At 45.4% G+C, this 18,573-nt stretch overlaps 1 pseudogene; it reads left to right on the forward strand.

Moving 5' to 3' along the window:
* The first annotated feature begins 232 nt into the window (after window positions 1–232).
* Window positions 233–9,453, forward strand: LOC118389355 (sodium- and chloride-dependent neutral and basic amino acid transporter B(0+)-like; annotated as a pseudogene).
* The last annotated feature ends 9,120 nt before the right edge of the window (window positions 9,454–18,573 follow it).

An 18,573-nucleotide genomic window follows, 5' to 3' on the forward strand; every position in this document is an offset into this window, starting at 1 on the left:
TTCCATTGTGTAACCTAGGCTCCAAACAGAAGAAAACCTGGACTTGTCCAGTTATTTTTCAATTTTACATTGCTAAACATGTCAAAACATTTTCCACTGTGTGCTTTAATGAACATGACCCAGGTGAACCAGGAAAGAGTGCCCAGTAACTCTGCCACTTTGACCAATGAGTTCTGACCTGTGCAATGTTACAAGAGTTTCCAATTGGAGTGTGCCAGTACTTACAGCCAACATGACGCTGTGGGAGAATGGGACCTGCCCAGAGGGAAATATCAGCATTCCAGTACAGAGTACCAGTGAACAGTACTAGGAGTGAGTATCAAACCACACACACACACACACACACACACACACACACACACACACACACACACACACACACACACACACACACACACACACACACACACACACACACACACACACACACACCTCAATTCTATTTCATTTTTGCTCGCAGTCGAAAATATTTCAGTGGGAGCACAGGTTGTGTTGAATGCCAGGTTGCCTGTAATGCAGCGGGTAAGCTGAGCCTGTCGGTAAGACAGGTTAGTGTTTTTCACCATGAATCTTGTTCTGGAGGCAGCTCTACAGAGTGGTCAATAGTTGACACAGCCACAAAGTCATACAATTCGATTGTATACCTAACCCTAACCTTAACCACACTGCTAACCATAAGGCCTAACCCGAACCCTAAATTAAGACAAAAAAGCACATTTTAGTTTTCATGATTTTTTACAATATAGCCAGTCTGTAAGGTGGTCTATCTGTCTGTACGTCCCTCCCCAGCCTGGTGGCCTTACAAAGACCTAGTAGTCTGGATGAGACTGGTCCGGTGGTCTGGCATCTGGCTCTCTGCCTGCTGCTGGGATGGCTGCTCATTGCTGCTGCCCTATACAAAGGCATCAAGTCCTCAGGAAAAGTCTGTATCACCCAGATCCATTTCGTGTGTGTGAGTTGGTCCTGTCTTTCTGATGTGTGTGTGTATGTTGTCAGTCTAATAATTGTTTGTGTGTCTGTCCCTAGGTTGTTTATTTCACCGCTACGTTTCCATATGTGGTCATGCTGATCCGTGGAGTGACACTAGAGGGTGCCAGAGACGGCATTGAGTTACATATCGGCTGTGCGAGGCAGAGGTCAGGGACTAACCTCTCACATATGACTATGACCTTTCTACTCATATCTACTCAGGAACAAACCACTACCCTTTAACCCCACTAGGTCAGGGTTCCTCTCACCATATCTGCCACTGATCAGCTGGAGAGGCCGTATTAGTTTACCTGTTAGTTATGTTGCTCACAGAGCAGGGAAATCACCCTAGTTTGAAGTCCCAAGAACGTCTGGGATTGTCGGGGAGCACTATTGCATTCAAGTAGGCTGGCAGCTTGCTATGGTGTTGTGGACATGAATGGGCGTATAAAGCCACAATCCAATGCCAAAGGTTTCAAGTTCAATCCCAGTGCAAGACAATCCTTTTTTTTTGGTTTTATGCCTTTCCCTAACTTTAACCCTTAATCGCTCTGAATTAATTCCTAAACTTAACCCTATTTTTACCTTATCCCCAAACCTTATCCCTTAACGAGATGTATAAATCCCCAGCTCGACTCAAGTGTTTTCAGTTTCATTTTTGTGGAGTTCTGTAACAGTGTCTCAACTTAAACATCAAAAACCATTGTTTACCTTAACTTCACCCGTAGATGTTTGGAGAGACATGAACAAACGTCAAATTTCAAAGTCAAACTTTGATACCTTGTAGCAAATAGATGGTTCACTCAAAATACCTAACTGATTGCTGTTAAAAGTTACTGAGGCTGACTGTGTCATCTGTGATTGTGTCTGTGTCTGTGTCTGTGGCAGGTGTGGATGGGATGCAGCGATACAGATGTTCTATTCGCTGTCGGTAGCGTGGGGTGGAGTCACAGCCTTGTCCTTTTTAAAACAAGTTCCACAACAATGTGTTCAAGGATGCGCTGATCGTCTGCCTCACCAACTGTGGTATGGAAAACACACACACACACACACCAGACTGATGCCAATTGCATCATAGAAACTATGAAATATACATTTAAGAACACAGTTCCAGTTGTTTCATTGTGTTTCATTGACAGTGTGTTTGATCCTTATTAACTAATGTCACCGTATAGGTACCCGTGTGTTTGCAGGCTTCACCATCTTCTCCATCCTAGGTCATGTTTATGGAAAGCCTGTATCAGAGGTGGCCCAGGCAGGTCAGTAGTACAACATTGTACTGTATTCAGCTTTACCTGACATGACAACCACCTAAGAAACTAACAGTGTGTGTGTGTGTGTGTGTGTGTGTGTGTGTGTGTGTGTGTGTGTGTGTGTGTGTGTGTGTGTGTGTGTGTGTGTGTGTGTGTGTGTGTGTGTGTGTGTGTGTGTGTGTGTGTGTGTGTGTGTGTGTGTGTGTGTGTGTGTGTGTGTTTTTGGCCTAGCATTTATTGCATACCCTGATGCCCTGTCCATCTCTCCTCTCTGGTCCATCCTCTTCTTCTTCATGCTGCTCACCCTCAGACTCGACTCGCAGTTAGGTCAGACACAAACACACACTACCAACTAGATCTAGACAATGACCCCTGACCTCTGACTCTTGACCTCTGTTCCCTCAGAGGTCATCTCCACCTGCCTACAGGAGGCCTTTCCTGAAACCTTCAAATAAAAAAAACTCCATCGTCTATGTGGCTCCCTGTGCCATTCTCTTCCTGCTCGGCCTGCCGTGCGTAACCCAGGTAGGTCCTTAGTTACCGTAACCGAAGTACGTCCTTAGATCCCCCAATTTCCTTTCGCTGTTGACCATTTAGTGCGAATTCATTCATGCTATATGTGTGTGTATTTGTGAGTGTGTGCATGCGTCTGTGCGTGTATGTGTGTGATAACTGTGTGTGTGTGTGTGTGTGTGTCTCTCCAGGCAGTGATATACTGGGTGACTCTGATAGATTAGTTCTGTGCTGGCTTTGTTCTAGTGATCTCGTCTCTGCTGTAGCTCATTGGAGTCTTCTATATCTACGGTAAATTGAAATATGCTACAGAAAGATGTAGGATCTTAATTTGAGCCAGTTTGCTAAAGCAGGAAAATAATCCTGCAGCAACAGGAAATGTGAATTATTATGTGGATTGTAATTATTGGAAAGCTTTTGTAGGGATTAATACTTTTTTGTTAGGGCAAATCAATTCTGACATTAGAAGCCTTTGAAAACCTTGAATACACTACAAATTTGCAGCAACAAGAGCTATAAATTAAGATTGTGTCACGGGGGGGGTTCTAGTTGATTCATTTCTATGTTTGGGATTGAGTATGGTTCCCAATTAGAGGCAGCTGATTATCTTGTCTCTAATTGGGGAGCATCTGTGTTCCCACCTGCATTTGTGGGATATTGTTTGTGTATGTGCTTGTTGCACTCGCCCGTTTTGAATTGTTTTTGTTGAGAAGTTTCACTTTTAATAAAGATGTGGAACTCCAATCATGCTGCGCCTTGGTCCATCCATTTTAACAAGTGTGACAGAATCCCAGAGCAGCGTGCTGGAGATAAAGTGGTTGGACCTGGGAGGAAATCCGAGGATGCGAGACCCTTCCTTGAGAGAATCGAGAAGGATCAGGAAGGAGCGACAACGCCGGGGCCGCAGAGAAACCCCAAGATTTTTTTGGGGGACAGGGGTGTGGTCTGCCTGTTTGGGAGTCAGGAATTCAACCTGGAGAGAGCCTGCTCAGCAGTCTTGCTGAAACATGACACTGTCTGGTGCTATCTGCACGCACACAGGCCTCCAGTGCCTTCCAGCCCGGTACGTCCTGTGCCGGTTCCTCGCACCCGCCCTGAAGAGCAGGTCATCAGTCTGGTGCCATCTGCCTCCCCGAACTCGCCCTGAAGAACCAGAGACAGTCAGGGAGGCGATGGAGAAGTGGGAGAGAGAGAGAGAGAGAGAGAGAGAGGAGAGATGTCAGGTGTGGTCTGCTCAACATTCAACCTGAAGAGCCTGTCAGCAGTCTGGTGAAACCTGTGCCGGCTCCACGCATCAGGCCTCCAGTGTGCCTCCCCAGCCCGGTACGCCCTGTTCCGGCTCCTCGCACCCGCCCTGAGGTGCGTGTCATCAGTCCGGTGCCACCTGTACCTGCTCCACGCACTAGGCCTCCAGTGCGCCTCCCCAGCCCGGAGCGTCCTGTGCCGGTCCACGTACTCGTCCTGAGGAGTGTGTCATCAGTCCGATGCAACCTGCGCCGGTGCCCAGTCCAGGCACACCGTCCAGTCCCACTCCATGGCCGGAGCCTTCCTCTGCGCCGGTGCCCAGTCCAGGCACAGTGTCCAGGCCCGCTCCATGGCAGGAGCCTTCCTCTGCGCCGATGCCCAGTCCAGGCACAGTGTCCAGTCCCGCTCCATGGCAGGAGCCTTCCTTTGCGCCGATGCCCAGTCCAGGCACGGCGTTCAGCCCGACGCCATGGCCGGTTCTGGGCAGGGGCTACGACCCCCACCGGAGCCGCCACCGACACTAGTCCCCCCCATTTGGTTTCAGGTTTTGCGGCCAGAGTCCGCAACTTTGGAGGGGGTACTGTCACGCCCTGACCATAGAGAGCCCTTGGTTCTCTATGGTGTTGTAGGTCAGGACATGACTAGGGGTGTTCCAGTCGATTTATTCATATGTTTGGGATTGAGTATGGTTCCCAATTAGAGGCAGCTGATTATCGTTGTCTCTAATTGGGGATCATACTTAAGGTGTCCCTGTTCCCACCTGCATTTGTGAGATATTGTTAGTGTATGTGCTTGTTGCACTACGTTACTTGACGTATTGTTAATTGTATATTGTTTTTGTTGAGAAGTTTCGCTTTTAATAAAGTCGTGGAACTCCGATCACCCTGCGCCTTGGTCCGTCGATTTTAACACAAGCGTGACACATGGAGGCAGAGCAGGAAGATTTGAGTGCAAATCCCAGGTGAGGACATGTTCAATAATAATTAATGTATAAATCACAATGTGTGTGAGTATCCGTAAACTTGCTCAACAAAAAAAAGAACTGTGGGCAAATCAGTGGTTCACCAATCAGGGCCTTGATGTGCTTGGCAACAGTAACAAGGCATGATGCGTAGTTAAACATTTTGGAGAACGTTTCCTTGGCGATGGCCAGACAACTGATACACAGAAATATTCTTGCAACATTTCCATGAAACGCATCTAGAACATTAATACTGTATAATCTGATAATATGGCAACCATGTTCTGTTCTGTATATGTTTGGTGGGACATTGATGGAATATTCTCCTAATCCTCAGAAAACTGGACACATGAATGTTCTTGCAACGTCCCATAAAACACACATAGAACATTCATGTTGTAAATTCTGAGAACATTATAACCACGTTCGAGATCCATTCTGTTTGGCTTTAAGGGAATATTCCAACTTTAACACTTCTGTAGCTCAGTTGGTAGAGCATGGCGCTTGTAACGCCAGGGTAGTGGGTTCGATCCCCGAGACCACCCATACGTAGAATGTATGCACACATGACTGTAAGTCGCTTTGGATAAAAGCGTCTGCTAAATGGCATATATTAACACAAACATGCTCGAATGTTTCGCTAACAAATGGAAAACTGGACACTTTATTTTAAATGTATTTTATCTCACCCTAGAATTGTTAGCTGGGAATGGAGGTGGTCCGGTTAGCTATTTGTTTAGCTATTTAGCCATTTGTTTAGCTATTTAACTATTTGTTTAGCTATTTAGCTATTTAGCTAAACAAATGTTTTGCAGTCTAATGGCTTGTGGGTAGAAGCTGTTCAGGGTCCTGTTGGTTCTAGACTTTAGGGGTCAAGGGTGTCTAGGATGATTGTGTTGATGTGAGCCATGACCAGCCAGGTGCTCTCATGCATGGTTCAGTGATGCTTGCATAAAAGGCATTTAGCTCGTCAGGCGGGCTTTCCATCGCTAGGCAGCTCGGCATTGGGCCACCACGAGCCAAAACAGCTTCAATGCACCTTGGCATAGATTCTACAATTGTCTGGCACTCTGTTGGAGGGATGTGACACCATTCTAACACGAGAAATTCCAAAATTTGATGTTTTGTTGATGGAGGTGGAAAACGCTGTCTCAGGCACCTCTCCAGAATCTCACATAAGTGTTCAATTGGGTTGAGATCTGCTGACAGACGGCCATGGCATATGATTTACATATTTCATGCTCATCAACTAATTCAGTGACCACTTGTGCTCTGTGGATGTGGGCTTTGTCATCCTATAGTGGCATAGCCATGGTAGCAGAAATAATGGCCTGCCCAACATATTTATACATGACCTAAGCATGGGATGTTAATTGCTTAACTAGCTCAGGAACCACACCTGTGTGGATGCACCTGCTTTCAATATAATTTGTATCCCTTATTACTGAAGCGTTTCTATTATTTTGTAGTTAAGTGCATTCACCCTATTACTTTTATTTTAATTGTATTTGTATTTATTTAACCTTTATTTAACTAGGCAAGTCAGTTAAGAACAAATTCTTATTTACAATGACGGCCTACCAAAAGGCAAAAGACCTCCTGCGGGGATGGAGGCTGGTATAAAAAAAAGATACAGTATATAGGACAATATAGGACAAAACACACATCACGACAAGAGAGACAACACAACACTACATAAAGAGAGACCTAAGATAACAACATAGCAAAGCAGCAACACATGACAACACAGTATGGTAGCAACACAATATGACAACAACATGGTAGCAACACAACATGGTAGCAGCACAAAACATGGTACAAATATTATTGGGCACAGACAACAGCACATTTGGCAAGAAGGTAGAGGACAACAATACATCATGCAAAGCATCCACAACTGTCAGTAAGTGTCCATGATTGTCTTTGAATTAAGAGACTTATATAAAACTGTCCAGTTTGAGTGGTTGTTGGAGCTCGTTCCAGTCGCTAGCTGCAGCGAACTGAAAAGACGAGCGAATGTGACTGGAATCTTTAACAGAATGTGACTGACAGACGGGTGTTGTATGTGGAGGATGAGGGCTGCAGTAGATATCTCAGATAGGGGGGAGTGAGGCCTAAGAGGGTTTATAAATAAGCATCAATCAGTGGGACTTGCGACAGGTATACAGAGATGATCAGTTTACAGAGGAGTATAGAGTACAGTGTCATATAAGGAGTATTGGTGGCAAATCTGAAGCCCGAATGGTAAAGGACATCTATCCACTCGAGAGCACCCTTACCTGCTGATCTATAAGCTATGTCTCCGTAATCTAGCATGGGTAGGATGGTCATCTGAATCAGGGTTAGCTTGGCAGCTGGGGTGAAAGAGGAGTGATTACAATAGAGGAAACCAAGTCTAGATTTAACCTCCCTTGGGTAGGGGGCAGTATTTTCACGTCCGGATGAAAAGCGTTCCCAAAGTAAACTGCCTGTTACTCAGGCCCAGAAGCTAGGATATGCTTATAATTGGTGGGTTTGAATAGAAAACACTCAAAAGTTTCTAAAACTGTTAAAATGATGTCTATAACAGAACTGATATGGCAGATGAAACTCCGAGGACAAACCATCCTCCCCCAAAAAATCAGCCTACCACTGTTTTCAATGGCTGGCACTTTTATTATAAGGCGAAATCCTCCAAGATTGCAGTTCCTAGGGCTTCCACTAGATGTCAACAGTCTTTAGAAAGAGTTTCATGCTAATTTTTTGAAAAATTAGCAAGAAATTGTAGTTTTTCTAGGTGGCTCCCATTTTGGCTGTAGTGTTTCCAAGCGTGTGCATGAGAACGCGTGCTTTGGTATTTTTCTCCAGTAAAGACAATAACGATTCTCCGTCTTAAATTTGATTTTTTTAATGCTTTTGTATGCGTGGTGCTGTCCTCAGATAATCGCATGGTGTGCTTTCGCCGTAATGCCTTTTTGAAATCTGACAGAGCGGCTGGATTAACAAGAACTTAGGCTTTATTTTGATGTATTACATTTGTGATTTTATGAAAGTTAAATATTTATAATTCTGTAGTTTGAATCTCGTGCTCTGCAATTTCACCGGATGTTGGCCAGGTGGGACGCTACCATCCCACCTGCCCATAAGAAGTTAACTTTAGCCTGCAGCTTTGATGTATGCTGAGAGAAGGACAGTGTACTGTCTAGCCATACTCCCAAGTAATTGTATGAGGTGACTACCTCAAGCTTTAACCCCTCAGAGGTAGTAATCACACCTGTGAAGAGAGGGGAATTCTTCTTACCAAACCACATGACCTTTGTTTTGGAGATGTTCAGAACAGGGTTAAGGGTAGAGAAAGCTTGTTGGATACTAAGAAGGATTTGTTGTAGTGCATGTAACACAAAATCTGGGAAGGGGACAGCTGAGTATATAAACCGATGAGAGAGCTTCCTACTGCCTGAGCTATGTTGTTGATGTAAATTGAGAAGAGTGTGGGGCCTAGGACTGAGCCTTGGGATACTCCTTTGGTGACAGACAGTGGTTGAGACATCAGATTTTCTGACTTTATACACCGTATTCTATGAAAGAGGAATTTAGCAAACCAGGCCATCAATATCCCTTAGCCGGCCCACAATAATGGAATGGTCTACCATATCAAAAGCGTTGGCCAAGTCAATAAAAATAGCAGCACTACATTGCTTAGAATCAAGGGCAATGGTGACATCGTTGAGGACCTTTAAGATTGCAGTGACACATCCATAACCTGAGCAGAAACCAGATTGCACACCAGAGAGAACACTATAAACATCAAGAAAGCCAGATATCTTGCTTGTTTGTAGGTGACCAAATACTTATTTTCCACCATAATTTGCAAATAAATGAATTAAAAATCCTACAATGTGATTTTCTGGATTTTTTTTCTCATTTTGTCTGTCATAGTTGAAGTGTACCTATGATGAATATTACAGGCCTCTCTTATCTTTTTAAGTGGGAGAACTTGCACAATTGGTGGCTGACTAAAAACTTTTTTGCCCCACTGTACATATTCTGTGACATGTATTATGTGTTTGTGTGTAGGAGGAAACCGTTTCATTAAGGACATAGAGATGATGATTGGGATGAGGAGCTCTCTCTTCTGGTTGTGGTGGAGAGCTTGTTGGTTCTTCATCTCTCCCGCCATCATCATTGTGAGTTCTCGCTCTTTGCCTCTGTCTCTGTCTTTCTCTTTAGAACTTAGATTCTATCCTACCTGGCTCTCTGTTCAATGGTCCTCATTTCTCTAACCCCTTTGTTTCTCTAACAGACGCACCCACACTCTCTAACTCTTGTTTGTGTGTGTATGTTGTTGTTGTTGATGTGTAGATGATCCTGGTGTGGTCGTTGTTGACATTCAGTACGGTGCAGTACCCTGCATGGGGCGTGGCTCTAGGATGGTGTATGATCGCCTTCTGTCTCATCTGGATCCCCCTCCTCGCTGTCTGGAAAATACTCACCTCACAAGGAATAATTGCTCATGTAAGTCACTCTGGATAGGAGAATCTGCTAAATGACTAAAATGTAAATATGCTATCACCAATTAAATAAGATTTTTAAAAAATGTTATACGTACACTCCCCTATGTATTTAGTTGGACAGTGAAGCCGCTATGTCACAGAATGCCACCTTCTTTTTGAAGGTATTTTCATACATATCTGTTTTACCGTTTTACCGTTTATTTATTAATACACTTCATGTATCAAGTCCCCTCATTTGAGGGTGTCATAAGTATTTGGACAAATTAATTTGTAATTTATATTCTGAGCACGCAATGACTACATCAAGCTTGTGATACTCAAAAGGTCAAATAAGGGGTGCCTATATTTATTATGCATGTACAAGTGAGTAACTTGTACAAGTGTGAAATGAAAATGTGTTTTTTGTATATCGTAACTCCCCCTGAGAGTCGTGTCACAGCCAGGGATCAGCCATTATTGACAGGGAACCTGGCGCAATTAGCGTTAAGTGCATTGCTCAAGGGCAGATCAATTGATTTTTTATCTTGTCGGCTCTGGCATTCATAATATCAACCTTTCAGTTACTGTTCCAACGCTCTAAACACTGTCATCTCTAGGCTACTTGCCGCTCTCTACAACCTTGTTGGATGCATTTGCAGTTAGTTTTGGTTGTGTTTCATGATGTTGTGCCCAATAGAAATTAATGCTAAGTAATGTATTGTGCCAGTTTGGAGTAACCTTTATTGTAAATAAGAATAGAAATATGTTTCTGAACACTTCTACATTAATTCTACCATAATTAATAGTGAATAATGATGAGTAAGAAAGTTTTGACTACAAAAGTTGACTACTTTAGTACATTTCTCCAAATACTTGACATCTTCAAAAGGGTGGACTAGATACATAAAGTGATTTCATTTTTAAACAGCAAAACTGATATGACAAAAACTTGGGGGTTTCTTACTGGCTCCCCCTGTTCTGCTGGCACTAGCTGAGCATAGAGCTTTTCTAGGAAAGCTATAAGCCTTTCTGTGTTGTATGGGCCAATGAGTAGTGTGTTGAGAAGCAAACCATCATTGGCCATTGCAGCACACATGGTGATATTTCCCCCCCTTTGGCCTGGAACCTCCACAGTGGCCCTTTGACCTATAACATTCCTTCCTCTGCGCCGTGTTTTGGCAAGGTTAAATCCAGCTTCATCGATAAATACAAATGAATGTTGTCTTTCCAGTGCTTCCACCTCCATTACTCTCTGAAAAACAGTAAGTGCACAGTTTTACTGTAGAAATGCTAGTGTTTTTTTTTACTGTAAATATTTTCTATAGCTGTGTACGTAACCCTAGACGTCTTACCTGGACATATTGGTATCTTTGCTCTTTTACCCGTTCACTGTATCTCTCGAACGGTACAGTGTATAACTGTTTCATTGTAACTTGGTGTTTCTTTAGGACTTGAGCAATAGTTGTTGTGCTGACAGAATTAACATTTTCAAATATATCATTATCAGCCAGCACTCTATCTTGAATCTCCCGCAGTTTTATTGCATTGTTGACAACAACCATGTCAACAATAGCATTTTCCTGCGCATCTGAAAATATTTTTCCTCTTCCCCCTGTTGGGGGCAGCCTTTGGGTCCTGTTGTAAAAATATATTTTACAGTCAAACTTACTGTAATATATATCTGTTTAAATATTCTATAATTGCAATACAAAATAGATTCCTGTAATGTTTTCATTTACTGTAAGGATGTAACTCTCACCTGTTTGCATGATGGAAAATTCGCATTACAGATGCCACTGTGGATCTTTGCAGATTGGGTTGCACCCTCAACCCTGCCTCTCTCAATGAGAGACCATGGTTCATGACATGGTCTATAAGTGTAGCCCTTATTTCATCTGAAATAACAGCTCTTTGTTTTCTTTGTCTTACTCCACGCATCCGCCCTCTCCCTGCCACCCTTCTCCCTCCACGAACCCATCTTCCTTGTTCCATTTCCAAAATGAGTCTTTCTGAGCTCTACCTATATATACTGTAATATGTGTGTGTGTTCACTAACAAGTCTAAAACAAGACACCTGCTTAGCCTTTCAGCTGAAATTGCAATCAGCAGTGTTTGAAAGGAACAAGGCTGAAATCTATTCCGTTTTGAATGTGTGGTTCACAGTTTTGACAGCAGCGTGTTAGCATTTTAACAAAGTGCTGTAAATCCACAGTGTTGTGCAGGTTGTGGTTAAAGTCATGGGATAAGTGTGTAGAGTTTTGAAAACTGTGTTCAAGCAATGAAAAACGAACTAGAGTTTGGTCCACATGAACTGCTGCTGTGCAGACTGTAGTTAGAGTTTTGCACATGTGACTCCAGTTGTGTCCACTGTCGTTTAGCAATCGAAAAAAACTGTAAGTATCTGTTAATGGGGAGAAAGTACTAGTCCCCCTAGATGTTGCGAGTTTTGGGTCTTGGTATTAGTTTTTGTGTTTGCTAAAAAGCTAACTACTTTATGCTCTGCATGTGTAGCTAACGCTTCCTTGCTTGGATTACATTTGTGTTTGAATCTCAAACCCTGCCTAGGGCATGTGGTTTCACAAGGAAAATTAAAGATACTCACGAGTGCTGTCCTGTTGCCTGGAGTGTTTCTTTGTTAGTTTCAGAGTCCGGATTCCAGGGATTATGTACTATCCCTGATTGGCTATGGAGGATTTGGAGTTACTCCAGGTTTGGGGGAGGTATTTACCTCTTGTCCATGCAACTTTGAAGTGTCACATATCCCTGTTTAAAGACTTTGCCGATGAGTTGCGAGTTACTTAGCTCCAGAGGCTAAAAAGGGGGATAATCCTAGCATGGTGCTTCAGAGTAAACAGCACCGGTTCTTGGGATTACTGAGACGGACAGGCAGATGTACTTGGATGCGCCAGTTTTGCCAACAAGTTTGTATGGCTCTGGGCCTTCATCCCCAAGCATATACTGTTCTAATAGTGCTCCCAAGTGGCTCAGTCAATGGGGGCGAGTGACTTGTTGCAGAGGTCCCCGTAGCTGGTGTTTGCCTGGTATCAGAATGCACAGTTCCTTCCCCACATTCGGACACACGATTGTCAAGAGTGGTGGATATGAAAACAAGCATAACAAAATATAATAATATATATTATCCCAGTAGTCAGGTTGGCCTTTTACCCCTTCAGGAGCTAATTTATGGTAGACTGGCAGCGTGCTCCGTCCAGTGGGGGGCATACAGAGTTTCACCATGGGTGATGAAAACTGTGACAAGGGGGTAGGGTCTGCAGTTTGCTGTGCTTCCTCCTCATTTTCGTGGTGTCATTACATCATTGGGTCCCCAAGGTCCTAGCGTCTGTCTTGAGAGAGGAGATTTTCTCTCTCCTTCAAAAGTAGGGTATTCAGTTGGTCCCCGTGTCAGAAGTACAGAGCGGTTGGTACAGCCGGTACTTCTTAGTTCTCAAGAGATATTTAACGTTGCATCCTATCCTGGACTTGCGTGTTATAAACAAACACCTCAAAACGCTCACACTTCACCCGCTATTGGTTCATGTCCATAGATCTGAAGGAAACATATTTTGATGTGCTATACATCCTCACCATCTACCTATTGCCTGCACCTTTTCTATAGTGGTGGAAGCGGCTTTGTGACCGGTGTGGTGCCAGGGGATCCGAGTATTTGCCTCTCTGGGCGATTGGCTGGTCGTGGCGGAGTCAAGAAACTAGGTGCCAACAGCATACCACCCTGCAGCCCATTGCTGGCTTGCCTCTGAAACTAAGCAGGGTTGGTCCTGATTGGTCCCTGGATAGGGGACCAGACACTGCTGGAAGTGGTGTAAGAGGGATGGTAGGAGGGACTTTTTTTTCTGGTTTAAAAAAATATGCCAAAGCCCCAGGGCAGTGATTGGGGACATTGCCCTGTGTAGGGTGCTGCTTGTGTGGAGCGGTGTGAATTCCCTGTTACTCAGGGCAACGTATCTCCCCAGATCTTGTTTATAACACGCAAGTCCAGGATAGGATATAGCCCTTGGTTACATTTACATTTACATTTAAGTCATTTAGCAGACGCTCTTATCCAGAGCGACTTACAAATTGGTGCATTCACCTTATGACATCCAGTAGAACAGTCACTTTACAATAGTGCATCTAAATCTTAAAGGGGGGTGAGAAGGATTACTTATCCTATCCTAGGTATTCCTTAAAGAGGTGGGGTTTCAGGTGTCTCCGGAAGGTGGTGATTGACTCCGCTGTCCTGGCGTCGTGAGGGAGTTTGTTCCACCATTGGGGGGCCAGAGCAGCGAACAGTTTTGACTGGGCTGAGCGGGAACTGTACTTCCTCAGTGGTAGGGAGGCGAGCAGGCCAGAGGTGGATGAACGCAGTGCCCTTGTTTGGGTGTAGGGCCTGATCAGAGCCTGGAGGTACTGAGGTGCCGTTCCCCTCCCGCCCCGTCTGGTTCACTCCAGACCTGACTGCCCTTGACCAGCACAAAAACATCATGTGGCAGACTGCAATAGCATTGAATAGTCCCTGCGATATGCAACTTTTCAGGGAGGTCAGGAACCAATACACGCAGTCAGTCAGGAAAGCAAAGGCTAGCTTTTTCAAGCAGAAATTCACATCCAGTAGCTCTAACTCCAAAACATTTTGGGACACTGTAAAGTCCATGAGGAACAAGAGCACCTCCTCCCAGCTGCCCACTGCACTGAGGCTAGGTAACACTGTCACCACTGATAAATTCATGATAATCGAACATTTCAATAAGCATTTCTCAACGGCTGGCCATGCCTTCCTCCTGGCTACTCCAACCCCGGCCAACAGCTCTGCCCTCCCGTAGCTACTCGCCCAAGCCTCCCCAGCTTCTCCTTCACCCAAATCCATTCAGCAGTCTGAAAGAGTTGCAAAAGCTGGACCCTCTCTTTCTAAAACTATCTGCCGCCATTGTTGCAACCCCTATTACCAGCATGTTCAACCTCTCTTTCATATCGTCCGAGATCCCTAAAGATTGGAAAGCTGCCGCAGTCATCCCCCTCTTCAAATAGGGTGACACCCTAGACCCAAACTGTTACAGACCTATATCCATCCTGCCCTGCCTATCTAAAGTCTTCGAAAGCCAAGTTAATAAACAGATCACTGACCATTTCGAATCCCACCATACCTTCTCCGCTGTGCAATCCGGTTTCTGAGCCATTCACGGATGCACCTCAGCCATGCTCAAGGTACTAAACAATATCATAACCGCCATCGATAAAAGACAGTACTGTGCAGCCGTCTTCATCGAACTGGCCAAGGCTTTCGACTCTGTCAATCACCGTATTCTTATTGGCAGACTCAATAGCCTTGGTTTTTCTAATGACTGCCTTGCCTGGTTCACCAACTACTTTGCAGACAGAGTTCAGTGTTTCAAATCGGAGGGCATGTTGTCCGAACCTCTGGCAGTCACTATGGGGGTACCACAGGGTTCAATTCTCGGGACGATTCTTTTTTCTGTATTTATCACTGATGTCGCTCTTGCTGCGGGAGATTCGCTGATCCACCTCTACGTAGACGACACTTTTCTGTATACATCTGGCCCTTCCTTGGACACTGTGCTAACTAACCTCCAAATGAGCTTCAATGCCATACAACACTCCTTCCGTGGTCTCCAACTCCAACGCTAGTAAAATCAAATGCATGCTTTTCAACCGTTCGCTGCACACACCCGCCCGCCCGAGTAGCATTACCACCCTGGACGGGTGTTACATAACTATAAATACCGGGTGATACCTAACTATAAATACCTAGGTGTCTGGTTAGACTGTAAACACTCCTTCCAGGCTCATATTAAACATCTCCAATCCAAAATCAAATCTAGAATCGGCGTCTATTTCGCAACAAAGCCTCCACTCATGCTTCCAAACTTACCCTAGTAAAACTGACTATCCTACCAATCCTCGACTTCGGCGATGTCATCTACAAAATAGCTTTCAATACCCTACTCAGCAAACTGGATGCAATCTATCACAGTGCCATCCGTTTTGTTACCAAATCACCTTATACCACCCACCTCCGAGACCTGTATGCTCTCGTCGGCTGGCCCTCGCTACATATTTGTCGCCAGACCCACTGGCTCCAGGTCATCTATAAGTCTATGCTAGGTAAAACTCTGCCTTATCTCATTTCACTGGTCACGATAACAACAAACACCCGTAGCACACATTCCAGCAGTTATATCTCACTGATCATCCCCAAAGCCAACATCTCATTTGGTCGCCTTTCCTTCCAGTCCTTTGATGCCAGTGACTGGAACGAATTGCAAAGATCGCTGAAGTTGGAGACTTTTATTTCCCTCACCAACTTTAAACATCAACTATCTGAGCAGCTAACCGATCGCTGCAACTGTATATAGTCCATCTGTAAATAGCCCACCCAATCTACCTACCTCCTCCCCATACTGTTTTTATTTTATTTACTTTGCTGCTCTTTTGCACACCAGTCTCTCTACTTGCACATCATCATATGCTCATTTATCAATCCTAATTTTTCGCTCCTATGGCCTATTTATTGCTTACCTCCACATGCCTTTTGCACACACTGTATATAGACTTTCTTTTTTCTACTGTGTCATTGACTTGTTTATTGTGTTATTGGCTTGTTTATTGTTTACTCCACGTGTAACTGTGTTGTTGTCTGTGTCACACTGCTTTGCTTTATCTTGGCCAGGTCGCAGTTGTAAATGAGAACTTGTTCTCAACCTGCCTTCCTGGTAAAATAAAGGTGAAATAAAAATGTTTAATTAAAAATAAAAAAAATCTCGCAACGTGTGTGCGGATCAACTTTCCAGGTGGTCCTATCTCTATGGAGTGGAGACCGCACCCCTCGGATGGAGCAGAGATATGGGATCGGGCCCAGACAACCCTGGTTCCCGGAGATCATCCGCCTGGTGGTTCCGTTTCTTCCTGATGTATTGTCCCAGGCGCACGGGAGAATTTGGCACCCATGAAGGTTTAAGATTTTTATGGCAGCCATTCTGGCGTTTCATGTAGGGATGGCTCTACCCTGGGATCTCATCCTCTGGTGGTGTGGTTCCTCAAAAGCCCGGACCATAGAGTCTAGGCGTATGACACCGACCTGGGACCTGCCGTTGGTCCTGGACGCCTTGTATGAGCCTCCGTTTGAACCATTGGAGTCTGTGGACCTGAAGGTCCTTTCCTACAACACTGCCCTGCTCATGACCTTTGCGTCGGCCAAGCGCGTTGGGGATCAGTACACTCTTCCTGTTCAGTTTGCATCTGTCTACTCCAAAGTGTGGTTAAGTCCTAATGCAGTTGTTCATAAGTTTATGCCTATGAGTAGGGTGGCTCTTGTCTAACTATCTTTCACAACTCGTTGATTTATGAGGGGGGCGGGACACACCAGGATGTAGTAAATATCATACCCATTGTTCTGAGTGGACGGGGCATTACCACATTGTATATTTAAGTCATTTAGCAGACGCTCTTATCCAGAGCGACTTACAAATTGGTGCATTCACCTTATGACATCCAGTGGAACAGCCACTTTACAATAGTGCATCTAAATCATTAAAGGGGGGTGAGAAGGATTACATTATCCTATCCTAGGTATTCCTTAAAGAGGTGGGGTTTCAGGTGTCTCCGGAAGGTGGTGATTGACTCCGCTCTCCTGGCGTCGTGAGGAGTTTGTTCCACCATTGGGGGCCAGAGCAGCGAACAGTTTTGACTGGGCTGAGCGGGAACTGTACTTCCTCAGTGGTAGGGAGGCGAGCAGGCCAGAGGTGAATGAACGCAGTGCCCTTGTTTGGGTGTAGGGCCTGATCAGAGCCTGGAGGTACTGAGGTGCCGTTCCCCTCACAGCTCCGTAGGCAAGCACCATGGTCTTGTAGCGGATGCGAGCTTCAACTGGAAGCCAGTGGAGAGAGCGGAGGAGCGGGGTGACGTGAGAGAACTTGGGAAGGTTGAACACCAGACGGGCTGCGGCGTTCTGGATGAGTTGTAGGGGTTTAATGGCACAGGCAGGAGCCCAGCCAACAGCGAGTTGCAGTAATCCAGATGGGAGATGACAAGTGCCTGGATTAGGACCTGCGCCGCTTCCTGTGTGAGGCAGGGTCGTACTCTGCGGATGTTGTAGAGCATGAACCTACAGGAACGGGCCACCGCCTTAATGTTAGCTGAGAACGACAGGGTGTTGTCCAGGATCACGCCAAGGTTCTTAGCGCTCTGGGAGGAGGACACAATGGAGTTGTCAACCGTGATGGCGAGATCATGGAACGGGCAGTCCTTCCACGGGAGGAAGAGCAGCTCCGTCATGCCGAGGTTCAGCTTGAGGTGGTGATCCGTCATCCACACTGATATGTCTGCCAGACATGCAGAGAAGCGATTCGCCACCTGGTCATCAGAAGGGGGAAAGGAGAAGATTAATTGTGTGTCGTCTGCATAGCAATGATAGGAGAGACCATGTGAGGTTATGACAGAGCCAAGTGACTTGGTGTATAGCGAGAATAGGAGAGGGCCTAGAACAGAGCCCTGGGGGACACCAGTGGTGAGAGCGCGTGGTGAGGAGACAGATTCTCCACGCCACGCCACCTGGTAGGAGCGACCTGTCAGGTAGGACGCAATCCAAGCGTGGGCCGCGCCGGAGATGCCCAACTCGGAGAGGGTGGAGAGGAGGATCTGATGGTTCACAGTATCGAAGGCAGCCGATAGGTCTAGAAGGATGAGAGCAGAGGAGAGAGAGTTAGCTTTAGCAGTGCGGAGCGCCTCCGTGATACAGAGAAGAGCAGTCTCAGTTGAATGACTAGTCTTGAAACCTGACTGATTTGGATCAAGAAGGTCATTCTGAGAGAGATAGCGGGAGAGCTGGCCAAGGACGGCACGTTCAAGAGTTTTGGAGAGAAAAGAAAGAAGGGATACTGGTCTGTAGTTGTTGACATCGGAGGGATCGAGTGTAGGTTTTTTCAGAAGGGGTGCAACTCTCGCTCTCTTGAAGACGGAAGGGACGTAGCCAGCGGTCAGGGATGAGTTGATGAGCGAGGTGAGGTAAGGGAGAAGGTCTCCGGAAATGGTCTGGAGAAGAGAGGAGGGGATAGGGTCAAGCGGGCAGGTTGTTGGGCGGCCGGCCGTCACAAGACGCGAGATTTCATCTGGAGAGAGAGGGGAGAAAGAGGTCAGAGCATAGGGT

The sequence above is a fragment of the Oncorhynchus keta genome, chromosome 10 (assembly GCF_023373465.1).
Source record: "Oncorhynchus keta strain PuntledgeMale-10-30-2019 chromosome 10, Oket_V2, whole genome shotgun sequence".
In the NCBI taxonomy this organism is placed as follows: domain Eukaryota; kingdom Metazoa; phylum Chordata; class Actinopteri; order Salmoniformes; family Salmonidae; genus Oncorhynchus; species Oncorhynchus keta.